General features: G+C 34.3%; 1 long non-coding RNA gene across 1 annotated transcript in view; it reads right to left on the bottom strand.

The window, feature by feature from the left end:
* Positions 1–3,399: 3,399 nt before the first annotated feature.
* LOC135320672 (uncharacterized) overlaps positions 3,400–26,064 on the bottom strand; it is a 58,251-nt gene continuing 35,586 nt past the window's right edge. The window contains exons 2-5 of the long non-coding RNA XR_010379930.1: positions 24,319–24,457; positions 4,930–5,000; positions 4,483–4,574; positions 3,400–3,904 (exon numbers count right to left, since the gene is read on the bottom strand). This is a non-coding gene — a long non-coding RNA (uncharacterized LOC135320672). The remainder of the gene's footprint in view (positions 3,905–4,482; positions 4,575–4,929; positions 5,001–24,318; positions 24,458–26,064) is intronic.

Here is a 26,064-nt window from a genome sequence, read left to right as displayed (position 1 = left end):
GGGAGAGAGACACTGTAAATGAAAAAAAATAAGTAAAGTAATTTCAGAATGCAAAAAATAAAAATGTAAAGAAGAAATAAGGGGGCAGAGGTATAGAGTGAGGATGTTTTCATGGCTATTTTAGAGCTAGTGTTCTGAATGTCTTCTCTTAGGGAGTTACATTTCAAGCTGGGGTGTGACAAATGGACACTCAGCCACAACAGGATATTGGGAGAAGAGAATGTCAGGCTTAATTTCCAAGGAGGATAGTGGCTTGAGGTTTCCAAAGAATTGAAGAAGAAAGGGAAGGAAGGAAGAGGGAGAGAGAGAGAGAAAGAGAGAAAAAGATGAGAAAATGTTAGTGGGATTGAAGAAAACCATGACAAGTTTTATGGGGTGGATGTGAAGGAATAATATGGGCTCAATTTGGCCATGAAAAAGTCTTAGGTATTCTTCTAATTTCAATTGATCTTCAGTGGAGCATTTTCTCTAAGGCAGTGATATTATCTATTAGATAATTTCTTAAAAAATTTACACACACACACACACACACACACACACACACACACACACACACTACTCCAACATCTTTTGTCTTATGAAAAATTTGTCTAGACACAGAGATAGGACACCATGTACTGAAAGATGTCCAAAGGAATCAATGTGAGAACTGAATTGTGAAAGCTTTGAGTTCCAGTCCAGATAAACAAGAGGAAAAAAGCACTTTTTAAGTATTTAAGTATTGGTGAATCAACTTTACACTAACATTTTTTAAACCCTTGATTTTGTCAAAAAACATAAATATCAGCAAGATGCAACTGAAATTTCTTGACATCCCTAAAATTTTAAACAGTCTAGACGTGTTTGCTTAAAGGTTGAGCAAAGGTTGAGAGGTTGACTTCTCAAGTATCTGCATATATATTATTTTCTACAAATATAAAAATTGTATAACAGAAACAGAATATGTTGGTGTATATTTGTAAAATATCTACCATTTATTGGACTATTACACTGTTCTGCACATATTTTAATTTTTCAAGAATTCAGATTTGAGGAGGGGGTTAGAGTTCAGTGGTAGAGTGCATGCCTAGCATGCACGAGGTCCTACGTTCAATCCCGGACCTCCATTATACAAACAAACAAACAGACCAAATTGCCTTGGCCCCCACTCACCTCAAAAAAAGATTGTGTTAAAAAAAGTTCAAAATTTACATTGACACTAACAGGGAACTATTATCATGTTCAATTTCCTGTTGAAGAAAATGAGTTTCAGGGAGGCTTCCCCAGCTCATTTCAGATGGCAAATGTCAGGGTAGGACTAGATCTGAGCTCAGGTCCACCGAATTATTCTGCTGTCCCACACAGTTTAAACCATGGCTTCTTTCAAAGCATGCTTGAGTATTCAGCAGTAGAATGTGGGTTTCTTTTACTCTGTGGCTTACTCTGAAAACAGTAAAAGCACATAAAATTATGAAAAAGAGGAAAGAAAACATATACATTGCTTTTTTGTAATTTTTTTAAACTACTCTATATCATTCTCCTCCTCATCCTCTTTTCTATTGTCCTTTCTTACTTAATGGCTTCAAACTTTCTTATGTCCCTTCTTCATGTCCTTTTTTGTACTGTGCTTTCTCTGTGGCATAAGCCTTTATTCTTAGATCTACAGTCTTATAGTACATTTGTGAATATATCTTATCTTTTTAAGAGAAAAATATGTAATATATATATGATCATAGAATAGCAAACTTTATACGACTCCTAAATCTATAATTTTATACAAATATTTTTGTCATTTTTAAGCTTATAAGCAAAATCTCCATGTGAATAGTATGTTTGCAAATACACAGACACCAAATATAAAATGATATAATTTGGAATTTTTATATATTAAAAGCTATGGAAATAAGCCAGAAGCAAAGTGCTTATAATTGTTGTCATGGCAGAGAGAAATTTATGTAGTTTACATAGCCTCAGAGCATCTGATATCTGAATATGAACCAAAAACACTCTTTAAAAATCCTGGGCACATTAATGGAATCATGATTTCCCCTAAAAGTAAATAAACCTATAGATTAATATTACAGGAAACTGTGTAAGAGGATATAGTAAAATATTTATTCAATGTTATTTAAAAAAATACTACTTCTGTTCTACCACGTGAAGACATCCAATTATCAAGAATTTGAGTGGAAAGAACAAAGGAAGAAAAAGAAATAAGTAGAAAAAAGGCTTGCAGTCAATTTTCCTAGAAGCAGTACATTTTTCCTAGGCTTGGCACTTTATAAAATACAATTGTCTATGCCTGCTCTTCAAATAGAATCATTTATAAACATTGTGCAAATCTATATTATAAATTTCATAGCTCTTGCCAAAATTAAGGATATTTTTTTACTTTGAAAAACACCTCATTTAATTGTTTTAACTGCAAAATTAATGAAATTCAGAACATCTAAGAAAAATTACAAAACAAATGACTAACATATTTTATAGCACCTGCTATTCAAGAGATGGAATCTGCATCTCAGTTCTGTGAATCTGGGCTTGTCTATGACTTGCTTTGACCCAGAGAACCTGACAGAAGTAATGGTTATCTTTTTAAGTTGTTAAGTTTCCAGGTGTTTCTTTCATTCAACACAAAATAACTGATACAACACTGACCAACATGAATTGGACAAAATTATTTCAATAAATTTTCCCTGACAAATTAAATATCAAGTGATATCTAGATATTAAGTTCACTATTCATGCCCCCTGCCAAAATGTGGCTTTCTTCACCTGTTTAGAAATTCTAGAGACCCTGAGCTGCGGTTGCTTCTTTCTTAGAGAGGATGGATGAGAGTGGACTAGCCTGCTTATTGACCTTGTCCTCTGTCAGCCACATCTGAAGGTAGCTGCTCATCTAAAGGTGGGATTCTGCACTGTTCCTATTTATCATTTTCTCCAGAGCAGAAACTGTGGACCTATGGTTACATGTGATCACAGTCCATGGAAGGACACATCACCATGGTCTTTTAAATAGATATAAAATGTCAACAGGCCTGGCTTATTAACACATACAGGTCCTTAATACAGGCTTAGGTAAAGATTGATCTTTGAGCTTCAAGAAAGAAACAAAGAGCTATTGGAGGTCATCAATGAGAGGATGTGACTTCAGCTGACTCATGAGCTGGACCCACCAATCAGAGCTCCTTAACCCCTCCACTGCCCTTTCCATGTACCTTCTGACCACCTTTCCCACAGCTGGAGCTGTTTTCAAGGACACAGCCTTGAGAGAGCAATGTATGATGGAGACCATCTGGAAAGTACATGTGACTGAATCCAGTAAAGGCCTCCAAATAAACTTTTAAGATTCTGCTGAGCAGGTTCAGAAGTCTATTTGTCTCATAGCCACCAAAGACAAACCTCATATGTAAATTCCCATGCTTATTAAACCTGCCACATACCAGTCTGGAGTGGTTTGCCTCTTTCTTCAGTCTCTCTTTGCACTCTATGTATGGGGTCCGTTTTTGAACCAACAAGAGCAGCTTCATTTCTCTAATGTGGCTATTGGCAGAAACCATAGATTGAATAAAGCACATCTGGTTACTACCTCCATCTACCTTAGAGGGTGGAGGAAGAGGGTAAAGGATAAAGGGCTCCTGAGTTGAGTCCATGATGTTTGTAGAGAGGAGATTGCTCACTGCTTGGTAGTGAGTTCTTGAGTGCAGTATCTCAGCTTTACTACTTCAGACAAAGGCAGTGATTTTCGTAGAGAATGGGTGACAGCTGCAGCACTGATTCCACCAGGTTTCCAAGGAAGAGAGGCTGAAGGATTATGCTTTTAAGTGGCTAGGTGTGTTGCTCAGAGTTTTTTATGTATTTATTTATTTTTTTAAGCAGTAGGTCTCCACGTGGAGTAATTCTTCCCTGGGACATTTGGTAAGATCTGGAAAGATTTTTGATTGTCATTCTAGGAGTGCATTGTTATTGCAATCTTGTCTAAGATGCTGCTAAAGGTCATAAAATGTACAAGTCAGCATCCCTCCTCACTCCCCCCCTACCACAGACACACACATAAGCACAATCCTGTCCAAAATGGCAATAATGCCAAAGTCCAGAAACCCTGGTCTGGAGGAGCCAGGCCTTCCTTCCCAGATCAGGAGCACGCAGGTAGTTTTTGCTCTCAGTCTTTCAAATTTTGTAATTAAATCCCAATGACAGTACTATAATTGAAACAGAATGGTTGTGCTTAAATTTAACCTACTCTATTATAGCAAAATAATGTTATCCTATTTAAAATTTACAGGGAACAGATTTCAAATGATTTAGGGAAGAATCTGTTATTCAAAGGGAAACAATAGGCCCAGGTCCCCAGTGTGGGATTCCATGAAACAACTTACATAATACATTTACCATTTACTAAATGGTATTATTTATTATTATTATACAATTTTAGTTTTATAAAGAAGCTTTCATGTACCTTGTTATTAACAATAGCCCCAAATCACTGCTTAAAAAACTCACCTGTTACCCAAGTTGTAAATGAATCATTTCCTTGTGATGTCAGGGATCTTGGGGCCCATAAAAGGAATTTTTTTAGTGTCTATCAGAGTACACTACAAAACAAATATCATTAAGCATATGAAAAGCAATATAATGCCCTTATTTTTTGAGAAGACTTAAAAGAAAACACTTAATTAATGAGATCCTCACACTGAACATCATACAAAGATATGTGCAGCTTAATTAGGATTAAATTTAAGCCTTTTTTAAGTTGTAATTTAAATTATGCTTTTATGTTAACTTTTTAAAAATCTATTTACATGTATTTCTGAAATTTATTTGGATGGACATTTAGTTATATCATATTTACTCCTCTCATTCTTTCTAAAATAGAATCTAAAATAGGTTGAAGGTTGTTTATCATCTGAAAGTTAAAACTCAAACTATAGATGATTTTCAGCTCCTTACGCTGTTCATTATTTCCTCCATTGTGAACTGGCCAAATGCTGTAGTTATTTAGAAGTCTTTTCCATTGTCTCCTGGAGAGAGTGAAAAGAAAAAGAAATGTGATAGGAGAAATTAGCCTAATGCATTGACTTTAAGAAGAAATAAATGTGAAATCTGTTATTGTACACTTTTGCAGTTGGATAACTATTGTATGAAGTGACAGAAAACCAATTTTTATAGAAGTTTTATACCATTAAAAGTATACTCAATTTTTTTGAAATTCATGTTTTTGCCTTTGTTACTTACAGATCAAAATTTAAAATGAGTGCTTTTTGTTATTTTTTCTTCTCCATGAAAGTCATTTTGATAATTAGTCCGTTTATTAATGTGTTCCTTGATTTTAAGTTATTTCTGCTTCTTCATTATCTTGATTACATTATCTTATACAGTGACCCAAAAAACTGCTGTTAACCCTTTTATTTACTGATTGATAAGGCAGTGAATATAGTTAGCAGAAATTTTGTAAAAACTGAAGTGTCTGATGTATGTGGAAGAATTTAATTTTATTTTTCTTGAATCTATATCCTGACATTGATGTTGTCATTCAAAACTGCTTTAAGCATTACTTTCTAAATTCTTACATTTATTCAACAAATATTGAATACATATAACACATCAGAATATCCTTAGACAAAGGGATATAATGATTAAAACAAAATATGCTTGCCTCCACGAAGCTTGCATTATAGCATCCTCTATCCTTCTGATTATGGTGTTTCTCTTGATTCTTTCTCAGTCTATACATTCATCTTTTAAACAAATATTTATGGTGTTCTTATGTGCTTGGCTTTGTTCTACATGTTTGGTACATAATGGTGAGATGATTACTATCTTCGTGGTTTTTAAATTAGAATGGGGAAATGAATATTATATAATAAAGGCAGACATGAATACAAAATAATGAGAATTTAAGTACTAAGAAAGAGACAAATGCTCTGTAAGAAAACAATCTGGGTAGCAGATTCTTGTATAGAATATGCAGCCCAGTATTGTCCTTAAAGAAGTAAGTCAACATGAGAGCTGAGTGAAGAGAAGGAAATAGCCATGCCCAAGAATTCAAATTCATGCTTTTCTGATAGAATATCATCACATTTAAGTACTGAGATGGGTAAAAGTCACAGTCTTCAGTACACCAGAGTCCAGTGCAACTGAAATTCAGTGAATAAAAGGAAAGAAAGATATTAGAAGATGCTGGGTGGTGGCCATGATGCTGAAGATCAAGAAGGTGTATTTTGGAAATATAATTATAAGGAATTGGTGATATTTTTTATGTGAGGACTAAGGAATACAGAAGTATCAAGGATGACCCCTAAAATCTGAGCTTAAGCAGCAAAACAGGGGACATAGTTTATGGAAGGAGTGAGATGAGTTTGAAAAATGTGTTAGAGACGCCTTTTCTGGCACTAAAGCAGAGATGTCAGGTGGAAAGCTGAGTATAGGTCAAACTTCAGAGGAGGTGATCAGATTGAAGTTAGAGGTACAATGAGAGGTGTCTTGGGCTGCAATTACAAGTCATAAAAACAGGTTCCCCAAAGAGTGTCTAGAGAAGATACTTCCAGTATAGATTCAATAGTAAGGTTTGAGTAGAGGAATAAAATCTTGGAGCATGCACTAGGAAATGGAGATACAGAAAAAATGGAACAAAGCTTTGACTTCTAGGGGATTAAGGTCAAGCTGAAGAGATATACATGTATCTGAATAGTTATATGATAAAGATATGTACTAGCTACTAATGGAGCACAATGGAGGAAACATTTAATTCTACTGAGGGTAGTTCAGAGGAGAGTTACAGAAGGATAATATGGAGCAATTCTGAAAAATCTTCAAAATAAATAACAAACTAATAGGACACAGGGAAGAACATTCTGAGCAAAGGATTTGAGATTAAAAAATTCAAAGCATTTGAACAATTGTAAATAGTTCAGCTTAATTACACGGTTATAGCTTGTTTCACAATTCAAGATTTAGGTTAACCTTCACTGATGTACCTTTCCACCTTTATTTTACATTCCTGTAGTAATTAACAAATCATATTGCTTTTGCCCTCTCATTGTCTGCATTAACATTTTCTCTCCTGACTTGTCTTTAATCTGCACACTAAAAAGAGGAGCATAATTCCTTTTTATAAGCAAATGCTCATGCAGTTCTATGCAAAGAGCAGATGGTCTACAAATGTATCATTTTCTAAACAACTGTATTCTTGTCCCTTTGTCCTTGGTGGAGATGGAAGTAAAACTTTTAAATAGTGTGAAAACCAAAATAACAGTATCCAAAATATTACAACATATTCTATCCTATCTGTGATGCCCTGATGTAAGTAAAACAATTCAGTGATCTGAAATTAACCTGTAATTAAAGTGTTGAGAATCAATCAGTACAATTTAAGTTTCATTAAATTCAAACACACTCAAAATTGAATCAATTTATTAAGCTTACTTATTTCCCAGTCCCCAACAGACACAATAATACCAACATGTAACAAGTTCAGACATAAACAGCTTCACTGTTCCACTTACAGAAGTGAGACTACAACTTCCCAATTAGAATAAGGTACACTCTAAATACACATTAAAAGCAAGACAAGACACTCTAAATTGAAGATCTGCTTGCTGTTGGTGAGAATGCCTTGAAGTATTGTTCTTGATCTATATGCAAAAGTATAGGGACACACACTTCTCAAAAGAGAATACAAAGTTCCATCTAACCAATCCATCTTGTGCAGATTTTCCCTTCATTCAGTGCAAGTTTAGAATGTATAAATTATTTTGATCAGAATTCAGCAATAAAATCTTAACTCAAAAACAAAAACAACAGAAGTGTCTTGTTCACACAATGCCTGTGTGTCTTTGAAAAAAGAAAACTACCTGGAAGCAGTCCTTTCTGTAGCTTTCTGCGAATTTTGATTAACAGATTCCCTCATCTTGACTTGGAGCAACTCTCTTAGAATCATAAATTTTGAAAATGAATTGCACATTAAAGGTTCTGGCACCCAATAACCTTGAGTTTTCCAAATAATGTTTTTCAAGACATTTAACTAAATGTAACTATAGTGTAAGGAGAAGGTAGTTGTCAATATGAACACTTCAATAGAGTAGAAGTAGTCATGTAATTTTTTTGCATTCAATTATTCATTCTATGTTATGTGATAACACGTAATCTATCAATTATTTGTTGACTATCACAATTAAATTTGTCAGATTCTTTTGGTAAAACCACTACCAAAAATAGCAATGACTAAACATGCTTTTATAAGGATCAAGCAACCAATGCAGTTTAACACATGATCCATTAGAACCTCACATTTCAAAGCCTGGAGTTCTTTGACAGGTGGAAAAAATGTACACACTGTATACATTACAGAAGAGATCTTACAAACTTCTATCAATAAATATCCACAAAACTATTGCATGTCACTGCTAAAATTCAATTTCACAATTCTGTTGAAAAAATTCCATTGGTTACATATCTCATTTAAGTGTTGGAACGAATACTCAGTGACTTCTAAGAAATGATGGACAATCTGAATTAAATAGCTAATTAACTTAAAATCAAAACTATAATAAGTTACATATTTGATAAAAGTAATCTATATGTGTGCTTATCACACTAATATAATGTAGAATAAGATGGCTATAATTGTGGATGACTAGGTATACAGAGGTAGTAAAATGGTCCTGCTAGCTAGCAAATCTGAATATTAAAATCAGGACAGAATAAGAAGAAAGTAGGGAAGAGAGGGAGAGAGGAAGATGAGAGGGAGTGAAAGAGAAAAAGGTGGGAAGGAAGGAAGGATTTGTAGTCAAACTGTTACATGTCAGGCCCTAAAATAAATTATTTCTTTAATTCTCCAACACTGGTTCTGTTATCCCCAGAATTTAGTTTAGCTTTTTTTTTTTTTTTCCCAAGGTGAAAACATCAAGGTTTAGGAAGATTAAATAAACTTTCTGTGAACACATAAATAATGAAAGAAGAAACAGGATTTTAAACTATTGACTTTTTATTACATCTGGACAACACAATTTACTTAAACATAGACTGATTAAACAAATATTTACTACTATTTGTTTTTATCATTTATGTACTTTCCTATAACTGATAATCACCAGCAAAAACTCAGGATGTAATGTCTCTTTATTTCACCATTGTAACAGGAGAAATAGAAAACATATTTTCTGTACAAAACATTTGATTTTAAGATTTTTTTACTCAGCATGCTGAAGATAAATTCAATTAATGGTAGTTAAAATTAATCAGCAAGAAACTGAATGGGACAAAGGGCCTAATTGTTCCTTAAAACATTTATTTCACAGTCTTTTCTAGATGTCATTTTTTATGACATCTTGTTGGGACATCTCTTAATAATAAAAATAGTTACTTTTTTGAGATACACTTTTGAAAGCTTGTGATAATATAATACAAATAGAATAATACTGTTTTACTAAACTTGTGTAAATGCAAATTCCAAAACACAAGCATAAGTTCAGCTTTGTTTCTCAGTACAAAATTAAACTATACTAAATTAAACTATGCTAAAGGGAAGTGCTTGGCTAAGGGAGTTTGGCCATCTCAGTAAATAACCATAATTTATGCAGTTTGCTCATTTCCGTGCAATTCTTTTGCATGTTAAATAAAAATTGATATGAGTGAAAGGATATGAAATCTCTACTAACAAAGTATAAAGAAAAAATAACACACTAACTTAAAATATACTTCAGCTACCTGTCATGAGCAAATTTTAAAAAGCCTTTAATGAAAAGAAGTGCAGTACTTGGCAATATCAGTACTTGCTTCTATAGATGATTCAGCTTATTTGAGTCTTAAAAAGGACTCAGATATATTCGTGTCTTCATATCTGAATGCTATGTGGTTTTCCTGTGGGATAAGGTGAATTATTTCCATTTAATAACTTTAGAAACAAAAGATAGGATATTTCCATATTAAATTTTAGATGTTGATATTTAAAATAGCACCTTTGGCCATAGCTTGACCTCATATTTTGTTTCTCTTTATTTGATATTAATCTTGAGTCATCAATTGCAAAATTTTGTGCATCGTACTTCTTGTGAATAATTAAAATGGGTCAAACCAAGGAATTGTATTTGACTTCTTTAGGGCAGAAAACTGGGAGAAAAAAGTTAAGAAATTCTACTAATTTACCAGGGATTGCTCAGCAAGGCTGACTGCAGGAAACTTTCAACTGCTTACCCATGCAAGGGTTCATCAGTAAACTGGCAATTTCAACTGTCTGTATTTACAAGTTCCTGCTGTTCAACATCAATAAACTCACTGACTGAATTCATGCAATTCAGCCACACAGCCAAGCACTGACTGCAACTGCAAGGAATGCCTTTGAAAAATTGAGATCAATGATTGAATACTTGCACTTTTAAGTGTAGATCCATTCACATTCTTTATGACTCTTTAGGGAAGCACAGCAGTGGACAGTCATATAACTGCTATGCACTTACAGTTGGTGTTATTTGTTAAGAAAATGTATGGCAGTTTGAAGACCAGAAAAGGGATTGCCAAGATGACAGAGTAAAGGACACATAGCTCACCCTGTCCCATGAACACACCAAAAATTATATACAAATACAGAACAATTCACACAGAATAACTCCTGAAATTTGACATAATTTCTCTTACTTTGGAAATACAAGGAAAGCCCCACAAAACCAGGTAGAGGAAAAAAAGAAAGAAAAAGGAAATTGGTGCATGATATGCTTCACAGAGAGAGAGCAGCATAGAAAGAAAAGTGCCCTCACCCTGGGAAGCTCCCTCTCCAGCAAAGAGATCCACATGGACAGAACAGGAGCTTCAGAGGTTTAGAGGAGGCAGCAACAGCAGCTTAGCAGAAAGAACTAAGAGAAACCAGCAGTGAGAGTCACTGTGAACCCTAGCCTAAGATGCATGCCAGTGGGGACAGGCTGGGCTGAGCTGCTGGAACTCAGGCTTCCATGGATGAGCCTGGGGTGGGGACTGGGGTTGACTGCACACAGGCAGCCTCAGGAGCCTGGAGTGTGGTGCGGGCTGTGGCTAGAAGAGAGTGCAAATCAATCTGGGTCCCTCCATAGAAAGCACCATTGCATGTGGGATGAGGGGTGCATTGCAACCTTCATAGCTGCCATCTCCACTAGTGCACAGGGTATTGCTCTGCACCAATGTTGATGAGCATTCTTGTGAGAAGAGAGGTGGGGTTCAGTCACAGCCATCTTCTCAGCTTGCTCTGGAGGGGTACAACTGCTGGTGCTTGTCTTCTGGGCAGAGGAGGGGCTGAAACATGAACTGTTACCCAGGGGCCCTGCAACATCACAGGCAAGACTGTCATTCTAGTCCCAGGCAGAGGTGGTTGATTTGCTCTCCTGGTGCATTTGTGGACCTGTGCCTCTAAGACAAATGAGTGGAGATTTGGTGCACATTGGGGTTGGGTTTGGCATCAACCGTGGGTCTGTGTACCCTGCTTTTGATTTGTGGTTACCCTGTTTTTTAATTATGTTAGCCCATTAGTATATCTATTTCCTTTAGAATGGTAGTCATATAGGCTTTAACACATCCTATGACGAATGCAAAGAAAATTTACATTTGGTTTCACTGGGGAATTCTACCAAACATACAGAGAAGAACACATATTGATCCTTCTCAAACTCTTCCAAAAGATTGAAGAGGAGGTAATACTACCAAACTCATTCTACAAAGTCACCACCACCCCAATATCAAAACCAGGTAAATATACTACCAAAAAAGAAAACTATAGGCCAATATCATTGATAAACATAGATGCAAAAATCCCTCACAAAATATTAGCAAACAGACTCCAACAACACATAAAAAAGATCATACACAAAGATCAATTTGGATTCATCCCAGGGATGGTTCAATATACACAAATCAAACAATGTGATACACCACATCAACAAAAGAAAGGACAAAAATCACATGATCATCTCAATAGACGCAGACAAAGCATTTGATAAAATTCAAAACTCATTTATGATAAAAATTCTTACCTAAGTGGGCGTAGAAGGAACATATCTCAACATAATGAAAGCTATTTATAACAAACCCACAGCCAGCATAATACTCAACAGTGAAAAGGTGAAAACCTTCCCTCTAAAATCTGGAACAAGACAAAGATGCCCATTCTCATCACTTCTATTCAACAGAGTAGTGGAAGTCCTGGCCACAGCAATCAGACAAGAAAAAGAAATAAATGTAATCTAAATTCAAAGAGAAGAAGTAAAATTGTCACTAAATGTGGATTACATGATACTGTATATAGAAAACCTTAAAGGCTCCACACAAAAACTAATAAATCTGATAAAAAAAATTTGGCAAGATAGCAGGATACAAGATTAGAATTGACAATTCAGTTGCATTTCTTCACACTAACTATGAAATATCAGAAAAGGAAAGTAAAGAAACAATCTCTTTTAAAATCTCATCGAATTAAAAAAAAATTCTTAGGAATAAATCTGACCAAGGAGGAGAAAGATTTGTATCAGGAGGACTACAAAATATTAATTAAGGAAATTAAAGATAACTCAGAGAAATAGAAAGATATCCCATGGTCTTGGATTGGAGAAATTAATATTGTTAAAATGGCCACACTACCAAAAGCAATCATTAAAAAGTCCATGAATGATAAACGGAAGAGAGAGTGTGGAGAAAAGGGAGCCTTCACACACTGCTGGTGAGAATATAGATTGGTACAGCTCTTATGGAAAACAATATGGAGATTCCTTAACAGAAACTAAAAATAAAGTTACAATATGATTCAGCAATCCCACTCCTGGGCATATATCTGGAGATATCTCTAATTCAAAACGATACATGCACCCCAATATTCATAGCAGCACTATATACAATAGCCAAGATATGGAAGCAGCCTAAGTGTCCATTGACAGATGGCTGGATAAATAAACTGTGGAATATTTATACAATGGAATGCTACTCAGCCATAAAAAGAATAAAAGAATGTCATTTGCAGCAATATGGATGGACCTGGAGGTTATCATTCTAAGTGAAGTAAGCCAGAAAGAAAAAGAAAATTATATATGATATCACTCATATGTGGAATCTAAAACAAATTAAAAATAAAGACACAAATGAACTTCTTTACAAAGCAGAAATAGACTCACAGACATAGAAAAAAACTTATGTTTACTAGGGTGAAAGGAGGTGGGAATGAATAAATTAGGAGTTTGTAAATATATGTACTATTATATATTTAATATATAAGCAACAAGTTTCTTCTGTATAGCACAGGGAAGTATGTTCAGTATTTTGTAGTAACCTATAATGAAGAATAATATGAAAACAAATATATGTATGAATACATATATTACAGAAACATTATGCTGTGCACCAGAAATTGACACAACTTTGTAAACTGACTTTACTTCAATTGAAATATAGAAAGAAAGAAAGAAAGAAAGAAAGAAAGAAAGAAAGAAAGAAAGAAAGAAAGAAAGAAAGAAAGAAAGAAAAAAGAAAGAAAGAAACTAAAAAATTTAAAAGAAAAAAGAAGGCCAACAAAATTAATAAACAAAAAAAGGAAAATTGGATTGGATTGTTTCAAAGTACCCCTTTATCTTATTATTTATAATTTAGTCAGTCCTCTATTCAACCATATATCAGTTGGTTATTGCCCCTGACCATCACTGACCTACTTTCTGTCTCTATCGTCCTACTTATTCTAAACATTTCATATAAATTGTATCCAATATGTGGCTTTTTGTGTATGACTCCTTTCACTTAGCATAATCAGAACTACATTCTTTTTATGGCCAAATAATATTGTATTCTATGGATGTACCATATTTTATTTACAAAATTACTTGTTGATAGTCTTTGGCTTGTTTCCATTTTGGGGCTATCATGAATACTGATGCTGTGAATATTTGTGTACAAATTTTTGAATGTATTTTTAAAATTTTCTTGGGCATGACAGTGGAGTTGCTGGATCATATGATAATTCTTTCTTTAACTTTTTGAAGAACTAGCTGCCTTACAAATTGGCTTCACCATTTTACATCTCCCCTGACTACAAGCAATGTATGAATTTTCCAATTTCTTCACATTCTTTTCTGTTATTGCCTGTCTTTTTTTTTTTAATGATAGCCATCCTGGTAGGTGTGAAGTGGTACCTCAAATTGTATTAACTTTCTTAGCATTTACAAACTAAGTGATATATGTGTAGATATGAAAGTAGATTCATAGGGACATAATTAGATACATGATAGAAGGAGGTATACAGGCATATCTCAAAGATATTGCATGTTCAATTCCAGACAACTACGATAAAGCACATATCACAGTAAAATGAGCCACATAATGTTTTTGGTTTCCAAGTGCATATAAAATTTATGTTATACTACATTGTAGTCTATTTAGCTTGCAATACTATTATATCTAAAAAAGCAATTCACATACCTCAATTAAAAATACTTTAAAAACTGTTAGCCATCATCTGAGCCTTCAGTGAGTCATAATTTTTTTACTTGTGAAGGGTCTTGCCTCGATGCTGACAGATCAGGCTAGCAGTTGCTGAAATTTGAGATGTCTGGCAATTTCTTAAAATAACAATAAATAATAATTGATAGCAAAATATTGATTGATTCCTCTTTCACTTGAACACTTAGAGGCCATTGTAGGGTTATCAACTCATCTAATTTAAATATTATTGTGTCTCAGGGAATAGTGAGGCCCAAGGAAAGAAAGAGAGATGGGGGAACAGTCAAGTCAATGGAGCAGTCAGAACACACACAGCATCTGTGAATCTGGTTTTCATCTCATGTGAGTGGGGTTCATGGCACTCTGAAACAATTACAATAGTAACATCAAAGATCACAGGTCACCATAACAAATATAAAAATAATGAAAAAGTTTGAAATACTGGGAAAATTACCAAAGTGTGACAGAGAGATACAATGTGGAAAAATGGCAGTGATAGACTTGCCAGAGACCAGGTTGCCACAAACTTTCAATTTGTAAAGAAAAAACTCAGTATCTGCAAAGTACAGTTAAGTGAAGCACAATAAAATAAGATATACCTGCATATAGAAACTGCCAAACAAATTATGCAAATTCATGATTTTTTTTTTCTGAGAAAAAGCATACTCACAAGGTCAGATACACTTTTGTGAGAGGAATGACCCTTTTGAAGTCACTGGCATTGACTGGTTTTTGAAGGATGAACACTATTCACACAGAGTGAGAAGAGAGAGAAAACTCCTCAAATAGAATATTTAAAGTAACATTTGGGAAGGTAAAATGTACAGGGTATCATTGTGAAACATTGGGTAGATCTACTTTGCTTGAGCAGACAGTTTTACAAGAGAAGAAAATAAACCTGAAAAAATATATAACCATCACAACTAAAATAAGGCAACATAAATAATTAGAGTAATTACATACATTCAATATTTTGAAACAATGCAAGATGATGATAAGTTTAAGTGGCATCATGAGTGAAACATCATAATTAACATGATGTGCACTGAAATATTCATAAGAGTTTCAGAAAGGGATAGTATATGAATGGACATAGACACATCCCAGGTTGGTCCAATACAGAAGGAACTATTGAGAATTAGATAAGAGATGGGCAAAGCTGTGCCTGCTATTCATTTCTCCCCACAAGCCTTGTGCTGTACCATGATATCCCACTGAATCTGGGCTTTCTGAGGACCCTAGAGCTAAGGTTGCTTCTGATCTCCATTTATTTCCATTCTTTTGAACCCAATTTGGCTACTAGTTACATTATGTTTATATAAATGAAGTGTTTTATGTGAGGGTATTAATTAGCTATGTCAGCACTGGACTGCACCCTGCAGGTCTACAAGCCCTGTACTTGCCCAGCTTCAAGACCTGAGAAAGATCCCAGAGTCAGCAACAGAGATAATCAATAGTTTAATGATTAGGGTGATCTTACACATCTGAAGCAAAGTCCTGGAGCAACATCCTGCCATGTGTGGGAGCTGGAGGGCAGGACATGATGGCAGTCTTTGCTCCTGGTGGGGAAGAAGAGGTTACCAGTCATAGGGGAGTTGATGTCAGGTTGGCTCATTGGTTACGAGGGTAATCAGCACAGGGTCATGCCTCTCACCACCCCTTGGATAAGCATAGTGGTGAGTTCTGATCTAAATCTAGAACAGTCATTAGCTGGGGCCTGGGGTGAATATGAAGGAAGATCAGTCTTATGAGTTGTGTGTAGGTGAAGCAGGCACCAGTGAAGCAGGAGATGTATAGAGAGAAGCCATCTTGAGTTGCCTGACCATACAGCCATCATCAGAGGTACATGTTATTTATTGACTGAAAATAAAGAATCACGGAGTAGTGACATCAGAATTCCCATACTCTCTTAAGGTTATAATTGCTTGTTCTCTCTGTATGGGCAGAACCCTTGCCCCCAAGTTTCTGTTGAAACTCAGGTTTCAGGGAAGTGTCTTCCAGAATAATGTTCCTTGTATACAGGAGGTGGAACTGGAAATTAAGAGAATGGTTAGGATATCAGAAAACTAGACAAAATGATGACAAAGGGATGGATATCCATTCAGAGGAGAACATGAGAAAAGAGAGGGGAGAATGGCAATCTGATAGGGGACACTTAAAATAACCAACGTCAGAAAACAACCTTTGGGAGGACATTTTACTTTTCAACAGGAGGAGATCACCAAAAAGGAAATCATAAAGTTGGCTTGGAATGTGTGCCATCATCCTAAATAGTCTTAAGACGTGTGATGTGATATGTCGAGTTCTCTGGTGAGTGGAGTGATTAAGCTGTAATGACAGCTCCACAGGGCACAATGTCAGGAACCAGTCCCGATTGCTTTTCTGTTGAAGAGGGCAGTAGGGTGGAGGTGGTCTTCCATTTTCAAGTTCCTTCAATATGCTGGTCCTCAAGCCAGTGCATATGTATTTGGGCAGCTGAAAAGAAGAAGGATGAAGAAGGGCATTGAAACCCTTTAAAATTGTACTCAAAGAACAAGTGACACTTACTTTTATATGTGACTGACTACAATTTAGTCACTAAATCTAGCTACAAGTCATGCTGGGAAATGTTCCCAGATAAGTACAAGTATCATTTCTACCCAGGAAAGGAGCAGTGGACATTGAATGATAGATAACTGGCAGTCTGGCCCACATCTCCTTTAATAAAGAATCAGTGTAAATCCTCTTATAAACCTGTAGTTTTATGACTCTCAACCCTTGTCTCACAGAAAAGAAAAGTGAGTTTCAGAATCAAGATTAGGCATTTGTGTCCTGCCTTCCTCTGCTCTAACGTCACTTGCTCTCAGTAAGTCAGCTGCTCATTCAGAGGAGAAAATATTTCTCAGATGCCAAAAGCAAAATTGATCTATTGTGAAAGAGTTGAAGTGTGTTCTAAAGAAACTTTAGACACTGCTCAGTCCTCGACACTGAAGGCCTTCAGGATGTTTTGTGATTGTTATAATTATTTTTGGTTCCTTTAAGTTTGTGCTTAGAGCATGGGACAGGTAGCTGTATTTCATTTTAAATATATTTGGATGATGCTATTCATTGAGTAAATGTTGGTCGGACTTAATGCATATCAAGATCTGTGTTAGTCCTGATAAATCCTTTAGAAGAGAACAAAATATAGATAAAATTGTGATGTGTTACAGAACCCCAGACACTCATAGTACAATGAGAAGATGACAAGTATTTCAACAACCAGCATGAACAACTTTACCACACATACACATGCCACATATAGAATATGTTATGTTATACATGCTACAACATGTATGCTACATATTATATTATACTATAGTGTATTATACTATACACTTTACTGTAGAGGTGAGTAATACATTCTTCCCATTTTCCAGGAGATAAATCCTTAGTAATTTGCATTCAAAGAGAAAGTAGAAGAAGAAATGTTTCCACTTGTTTTGGGAAAGAGACAAGGTGTAAATATACTCAATCAATAGGACAAATTATTTGAGGGTACTTCCTTTTTTTATGTGTTCCTCAATACATGTACTTTCTTGAAGAAGTGTACTTGAGCATTTTGATCACTAACATATACATATCATGAAGACGCTGGGTGAAGATAAGTGTTTCAATAGGAAACTCCGTAGCATACTCAACTGGAGAATTCTGCCACTGGCTAGAATGACAGATTCAGTGTAAATGTCTAAGCACAGCACTAAGACGATTTAAGTTTCCCTTTTGTATGTGAAACACTGAGGTCATGCTTCTTACATGCAGCATGCTTGTGGGGTAATTGGAGTAGGTGATCAGGGCAATCACACTACCTGTGGATGGCTGGAGGGGATGGTGGGCACAGAATGCTCTGGAATATGACACGATAGATTACTACTCCTCTTACAATGTGTACCCCCCCAAAATAAGCTACTTTTTAGTATTATATATATAATATTATTATAGATATATATAATATATCTCCTTAGATATTTAGTTTAATTCAATTAAACTTTTGGACAAATTGTGCAGTGTTATAGTCTGTCAGAAAACCTGATGTTACAGGTAAATAGAATACAAATTTAACACATTTTAATTCCCTGTGTAGAAAAAGTAGAACACTTTAACATGAGAAAATTCACAATTTCAAAATTTTCATATCAATCTTTAAAGGCCACTATCTGCTTTTAGCTTGGGGAAGCAAACAATGAGGGCTTTTGTGATTGAAACAACGTGGTTTCCCATTTTCTCTATGACATATTGTCATTACTCAAATCTAATTTAATCAATCCATCTTATTAGTGTTTTCTGATATTAAAAAGTATATAAAATTACATTTTATTGAATTATAAGTGTGAGTAAAATAGCTATTAATATTTCCTGTGGGTTGATGTCCATGCACCAGAATGCAATTGTACTATTTTATTAAATTCAAAAATGTTTCTGTTTTTGCTGCCATTTGGTTTGCACATTCTGTGTCTTGAGTGATGTTCATAAAGTTTTCTTAAGATTTGTTTCTGCCATTGCCACAATACAACACATTTTTATAGTAATACATTCCTTTCGTAATTTAAGACAAAAAGATGTAGTATTTTGGAAATATGGTTATGTTTCTAACAATCCTTCCTATGCTCTGGCAATCAGAGGAAGTCAAATTCTGCATTTTCTAAATGTTTATAAAAGCTTTATAGCTACCACAAATAATTTTAATATGAGGGAACATAAGACAGAATAAAATGATGCTGACAATATAAAAAATAGTATACACATATAATATTTTGATAAAAAGTGCATTTAGACAACATAATAATATTTAATTTTCATAACATTCTGGTGCAGGAATGCTATTATCTACAATTGAAGAGAAGTGAGTCCGAGAGGTCAGTAAACATGTTCAAAGTTGCACAGTTTAGATTTCAGATTCAGAACCACACAGTGAATCTTGTGACTCCAAATCTCTTACTCGTTCTGCTAGACCATGTTACTTCCAGAAATAGATCCAGGCAGCCCAGATCTATCTCCACAGTTTACTTTCTCAAAAGAAATTTCAGGTAGGCCAAATTAAATAAAAAATTGAACATCTATTTTTTTTCTCATATTTAATTCAAGATCAAACTCCCTCTTCTATATGTGTCTTTATATTTGACCTTCACTTCAAATCCAAGTGCCTTTTTAAATGAGTTTAAATTTATTGTCTCTAGTTTATCTTTTAAACTAAGTAAATAATTTTCAACATCAGCCTCTACTACCAATTGAAACTGGTTAGTAAAAATGACTTTCCTTGTGGTCATATTTATTAAATTTTGTTTTGATGGGGAGGTATTTATCTATCTATCTATCTATCTATCTATCTATCTATCTATCTATCTATCTATCTATTTATTATTTGTTTGTTTGTTTGTTTATTTAAATGAAGATATTGGGGATTGAACCCAGGATCCTGTGTATACTAAGCATGCACTCTACCACTGAGCTAGTATTTTGTTATAGAATGAACTGTGTCCGTGTATAATTTGTATGCATGATGTCTAAAACTTGGCTGCCTCAGAATGTGACCTTATATGGAATAGAGCTGTTGAAGGTGTGATTAGTGAAGATGAAATCATGGTGGGCTAGTGTGGGTCTGTAACCTAATACGAACGGAGTCCCTGTGAAAAGGGAATATTAGAGCATGGATACACATGGACACAGGGAGAATGCCACGTGGAAATGAAGGTAGAGATCAGGGCAATGCTTCTTCACACCAAGGAACGCTAAGGACTGCCAGAAAAGTACCAGAAACTAGGGGAGAAACCCTAGAAGGAATCAGCCCCACTAACACCTAGATCTCAGACTTTTAGCATCCTAATCAATAAATCGCTGCTTAAGCCATCTAGTTTGTGGTATTATACAGGCCTCATCGGTTAATACATAGCCTTTTCTTTTCTTTATCAAATTCAGTATTCTTGTCAGGCTCTTTCATCTTTATTATGTCTCTAAAAAATTTGGATTTATCATCCCCTATAATGCCTAAAATGCTGGTCTTCTTAAGGATCGTCCTTTATATACAGTTTTGGAATAATATCAAAAGCTGTGGTTTAAACTAGTACTCATTTATATACCAAAATTGCATATGTCTTCTAAAATCAGGCACAGACTACCCAACATATCTAAAACTGAATTCAGTACACTTGGTGCATTTCCCTATCTTCTTATCTCTTCCCCACTCTCTATTGCTGTAAGTCACTCCTTTGACTCAGTTACTCCAGCAAGAATCTTGAATGAAGGTCAATCTATATTTGCCAACTTCATGTCCTACTTTTAAATAGTACATAAGCCCATCAATTCTATATCCTTAATAATTCTTGAATAAATCCACCTTTTTATAACCCTTTACATTCTCTCCTGGTCAACTTCAGTACTTTGCTAACTAGCCTTTCTGACTTCTGCCTTGTGTATTCCCCCAATTCATTGCTGTTCTGTTTAAAGACCCATTCTGTTCTGTAAGATATAATACAGTGTATTGTGACTTTTTAATTTTATTTTTCATTTAACTCAGGAATAATTGACAAATAAATTGAAATTGTGATTCTTTTTTTTTATTTATTTATTTTTTTATTTTTACCAGTGTTCAGCACAATTTTTCAGTTATTCATGGACATATACACAATCATTGTCACATTTTTTTCTCTGTGAGTTATCATAACATTTTGTGTATATTTCCCTGTGCTATACAGTGTTGTCTATTCTACAATTTTGAAATCCCAGTCTATCCCTTCCCACCCTCCACCCCCCTGGTAACCACAAGTCTGTATTCTCTGTCTGTGAGTCTATTTCTGTCCTTTACTTACGCTTTGTTTTTGTTTGTTTGTTTGTTTTTGTTTAAAGCATTACTGAAGAGAAAGAAAGAGGCTGGAGGAATAACTCTCCCAGACTTCAGACAATACTATAGAGCTACAGTCATCAAGACACATGGTATTGGTACCAAAACAGACATATAGACCAATGGAACACAATAGAGAGCCCAGAAATGAACCCACAAACTTTTGGTCAACTCATCTTTGACAAAGGAGGCAAGAATATACATTGGAATAACGACAGTCTCTTCAGCAAATGGTGTTGGGAAAACTGGACAGCAGCATGTAAAACAATGAAGCTAGAACACTCCCTTACACCATATACAAAAATCAACTCAAAATGGATTAAAGACTTAAACATAAGACAAGATACAATAAACCTCCTAGAGGAAAACATAGGCAAAATATTATCTGACATATGTTTAAAAAATTTTCTCCTAGAAGAAATAAAAGCAAGAATAAACAAATGGGACCTAATGAAACTTACAAGCTTCTGCACAGCAAAGGAAACCAAAAATAAAACAAGAAGAAAACCTATGGAATGGGAGAAAATTTTTGCAAGTGAAACCGACAAAGGCTTGATCTCCAGGATATATAAGCAGCTCATATGACTCAATAAGAAAAAAATAAACAACCCAATCCAAAAATGGGCAGAATACCTAGACAAGCAATTCTCGAAGGAAGACATACAAATGATCAATATGCACATGAAAAAATGCTCAATATCACTAATTATCAGAGAAATGCAAATCAAAACTACAATGAGGTATCACCTCACACCAGTCAGAATGGCCGTCATTCAGAAATTGTGATTCTTAATACACATTAATGAGAATAACAGTTTTTAGATGCAGTTCATTTATGCAACACATCTTTCTATTTTTAGCATCTAGGTTTCTTTAAACTTAATGCATTTTGATTTCCATTCTTTGTAATGATGAAACATTGCAGATTTAAATAAATTTACATCAGTGTTTTTATTATCTGTTAAGTTTAAAACACCATAAACAAAGCCTCTTTTTTCCCTGTCTACTTCACCTTCAAACCTCCTGCCCCTCCCCGAAAACATGCATACACACACACACACACACACACACACACACACACACAGAGTCATCACTCTCTCTTTTTTTCTCAATTGTGTCAGCAACATGCCATGGATATAGCAAACATATTTCTTGGTTGGTCTTTTTGTGAGTCTGAATGAGGTTCTTATGCATCTGTAAGTGATTGATTAAAAAGAAATTTTTGATTTCATAGAAAAAGTGGTAAAATGCTTTGGAAAGTCTTTCAAAATAGCATTTCTAAACTTGAAGTGGAATTTTGACATTTTGGCATTTAACATTTTAAGTTTTATCCATTTATTAAACAATTTAATCTGTTTTTGTCACCTGGCCTTTTCTGTCTTATTCATATATTTCCAGATGATACAAATTTCTTCCCCAAAGAAAGTTCATAATGGCAAGAATCTTAGTTATATTCTTGATTTTGTGTTCTGTAAGGTTTTATTGAACCATACAATTCTAATAGCATCTTTTTTCTTTTTTGGTGGAAATGGGAGAATAAAAAATCATTTGTATCAGTGTAAGTCTAATACTACTTTCTTTCAATAATTAAATATTTTAAGTAAACTGACTTATTAACAGTTTAACTTTTTAATTTTTTCTTGTTCATTTCCCGCCATGAAAATCCCTAATTTTTAGCACAGTAAGCAAAATTTCCTTGGGTGACTAGATCTTAGAAATTGGAAAATGCATTTTCTCAGGCAATAAGGGCTTTATTATATCAACATATTTCTGCCATGCTTATAAAATCATTAAGCTGATACCTTTGGGAAGATTTTAATTAATTACAAAATGTCAATTAATTGATGGAGTAAAATGAACAAAGGTAACATGGAACAGATTTAGCAGTATACGAAAGAGTTGGATATCTTCAGTCTATGCTTGATAGAAAGTTCTAATTTCCCTATCTTGAGAACAAAGGACACTGGACTTAGACATCTGTTTCCAATTTTGCTGTTAAGGAGATTTGGGCCCAGGTAGGTCACTTAACTGATGGACATCTCTTTTCTCATAAATGAAAGGACAGGATCAGAGTAGGTAATTTCTAAAATTCTTTCCAGCTCTAATATTTTAATTTTTTGGCAAAATCTATCAGCCTTAGTGATACATGTTGTCAAAGATTAGAGATATAGAGAATGATGATGATGATAATGATGATTTTGATAATGTCTAATATTATTGAGTGTTATATGCCTGCATTTGATTCCCTAATTGTTCTAATAGGGGAATATTACTGCCTTCCATTTTATTAATGAGAAAATTGAGGAAAATATAATTTAACTAATATGACCAATATCATAAAGCCCTATGCCAAAGTCAATTATTTCAAATATTAAGCTTTATGGAAAGAATATTATCAGTGTTCATCAGTATCCTTTCTGTGCACCAGCAAGACTACATTATTTATCCACTTGAAGATCATTAAGGTCATGTGATTAGCTTTGTCCAATGGCCATGAGTCAAATTTACATGTATAAGTTTTGGCACAAAGCATGGAAAAACCAGCAATGGCTCTGCAGGTGCCTCTTTTTCTGAGATGCCCATCAGGAGGCAGTAAGCTCCATATGATGTTGCTTCAAGATGGTGGTACTTTCCTTGTATTCTGAATCACTGAGTTGCTGGTTGTGGGACAGTTCATCTTGCTTCTTATCTGGATACAGACTTTTCTAGAGTAAATTCTAAATCTTTGTTGTTTAATAAACTGAAATTTGGATTAAATCCACACACACACATATATGAGGACATTTAGCCTATATACAATTCAGGACATTTTCATCTTCAATGAAAGTTAAGGGCATGAAGCTTTGAAACTTTTCCATGTTATCAATTATACCAGTATTTCCTGATATAATCAGCCACCTGGTAGTTAGCATTTGCTACCATGAAAACATTCTTAAGCATGAATCATTCTCTCCTGCTAGATTATCTCCTTTTTTCTCACTTCTATCTCTCTTGAAACCTCTTATTCCTTGCTCCCAACTTCATTTTTAGGAAATACATACCTTAACAACTCCTCTTTTTTTTTTTTTTGGAAATACTCTTTCTTTCAAGATTGAGAAATAGTATGAAATATTTGATTTTCAATACTGACGTTTTATAGCAGTGTGATCTCATCGAAGTTATGTCTCAGTCAGATTCAATCTGAAAATGAAAACAAATATGAGTATTATGTGAAAAGGGGTTAGATATGTGATAGCACTTCCCCAAATTGTGTGTATTGCTGGGGTCATAAATTTCTAAAAGGGAGAATTGGAGGCTCATGGAAAAGACAATAACTAACCCTTTGAAGTAAAGCAGTTTGGGCTGCCCAAGTGGGTCTGCAAAGGAGACCTGGTGCAAAAGATTATGGAAAGCTGCTGTCTCCACATATCTATTGGGTCTCAGTGGCTCTTGGTCAGCAAGATTTTCATTTGGGAAGATGATGTGGGTGTGGAGCCAAAGACAGCAAGAACTAGCTAGAATCCACATGTATCTCTTTGTTACTCGTACCTCTAAATTAACAGATTTCAGATGAGCTGCTTTATTTTCCCCTTCCAAAATTTGTAAAAAGAATTTCTTATTTGGGCCAGTTAACAAACTATCATACAGGATAGGGGATTCTTGTAAACTATTCTAGCTTAGCCAAGATGACAGTATAAAAAAAATTGCTGCAAGTCAATTAATTTTCCTGTCCTTTAATTTCTTTATTTCTAAAATGTTTGATTTTGCTTCAGCAACTCAGTGTCATAGTTGTTGGAATCACATGTGAATATACACTGAAAATTACAATAATGATAAAAATTATTGTTGTTTCAAAGTAATTGTGACAACATATTTTAAAATGATTTGCCTAAACACATCAATCTGTGAAAATAAATATTTCATACATTTTAAAAATAGAAGCCTCTTGAAACAGTGTGGGCTTAACTTGTCTTGTGTATATCTGCTTGTTCTATAGTATATGATTGTAGATTTCAAATTTTTACAGTGCAGTATGCACAATTTACATAAAAAATTCAATAATCATCTGTTAACTAAATCTTTACTTGTGACTAATAAGATAATACATTAATAATTTAAAGTTCATGACACATACAGACAAAGAGGTGGATAGCTTACAAATTCTATTACATGGAATTCTGAAGTTCTTGTACTACCAAGAAAATTATAAATATAGATTTGAATTTTATGTAACTGCTGCTCTGATAAAATTAGTTGGAAGGAAATTCAGTGCTTTGAGTTTTAAATAGTTATGATTTTTAATACTTATTTACTTCAATTTTAGCTAATGAACAGTGGAGACCAACACACATTTAAGCTGGTAATTTCTACTTCTGGCCAGAAACACATAGGAACTGTGTATAAATAAATGCAAATTCCATTAATGTATAGATTTTTAAAGTTCTACTATATTTTTCTTGGAAATGAAGAGAACTTTCAAAATTATCTTTCTTAATCCTATCATTTGATAGATAAAAAAAGAAAATTACCCAGATAAAGTAAGAAAAATTATATAGATCATAAATAAACTTTTTGTATAAGTTACTGAACTTTTCATGTGCCTGCTTTATTTTATTATTGCTTTTTGTAATACAACTGACTACTTACACCAACCACCAATTGGTATATATGTTACCAATTGTGCACATATTTCTATGATTCAGTCATACAAATGTTGATTATGGTTTGTTCCAAATTCATTTGGATTTGCAAACCTAATCATAACTAAAACAACTGAGGAATTAGAAATTCATTTTAAACAAAAATCA

Source organism: Camelus dromedarius, unplaced genomic scaffold (assembly GCF_036321535.1).
Source record: "Camelus dromedarius isolate mCamDro1 unplaced genomic scaffold, mCamDro1.pat HAP1_SCAFFOLD_114, whole genome shotgun sequence".
Lineage (NCBI taxonomy): Eukaryota > Metazoa > Chordata > Mammalia > Artiodactyla > Camelidae > Camelus > Camelus dromedarius.
Note: the sequence above shows the minus strand (reverse complement) of the source record. Positions and strands in the feature narration are given on the sequence as shown.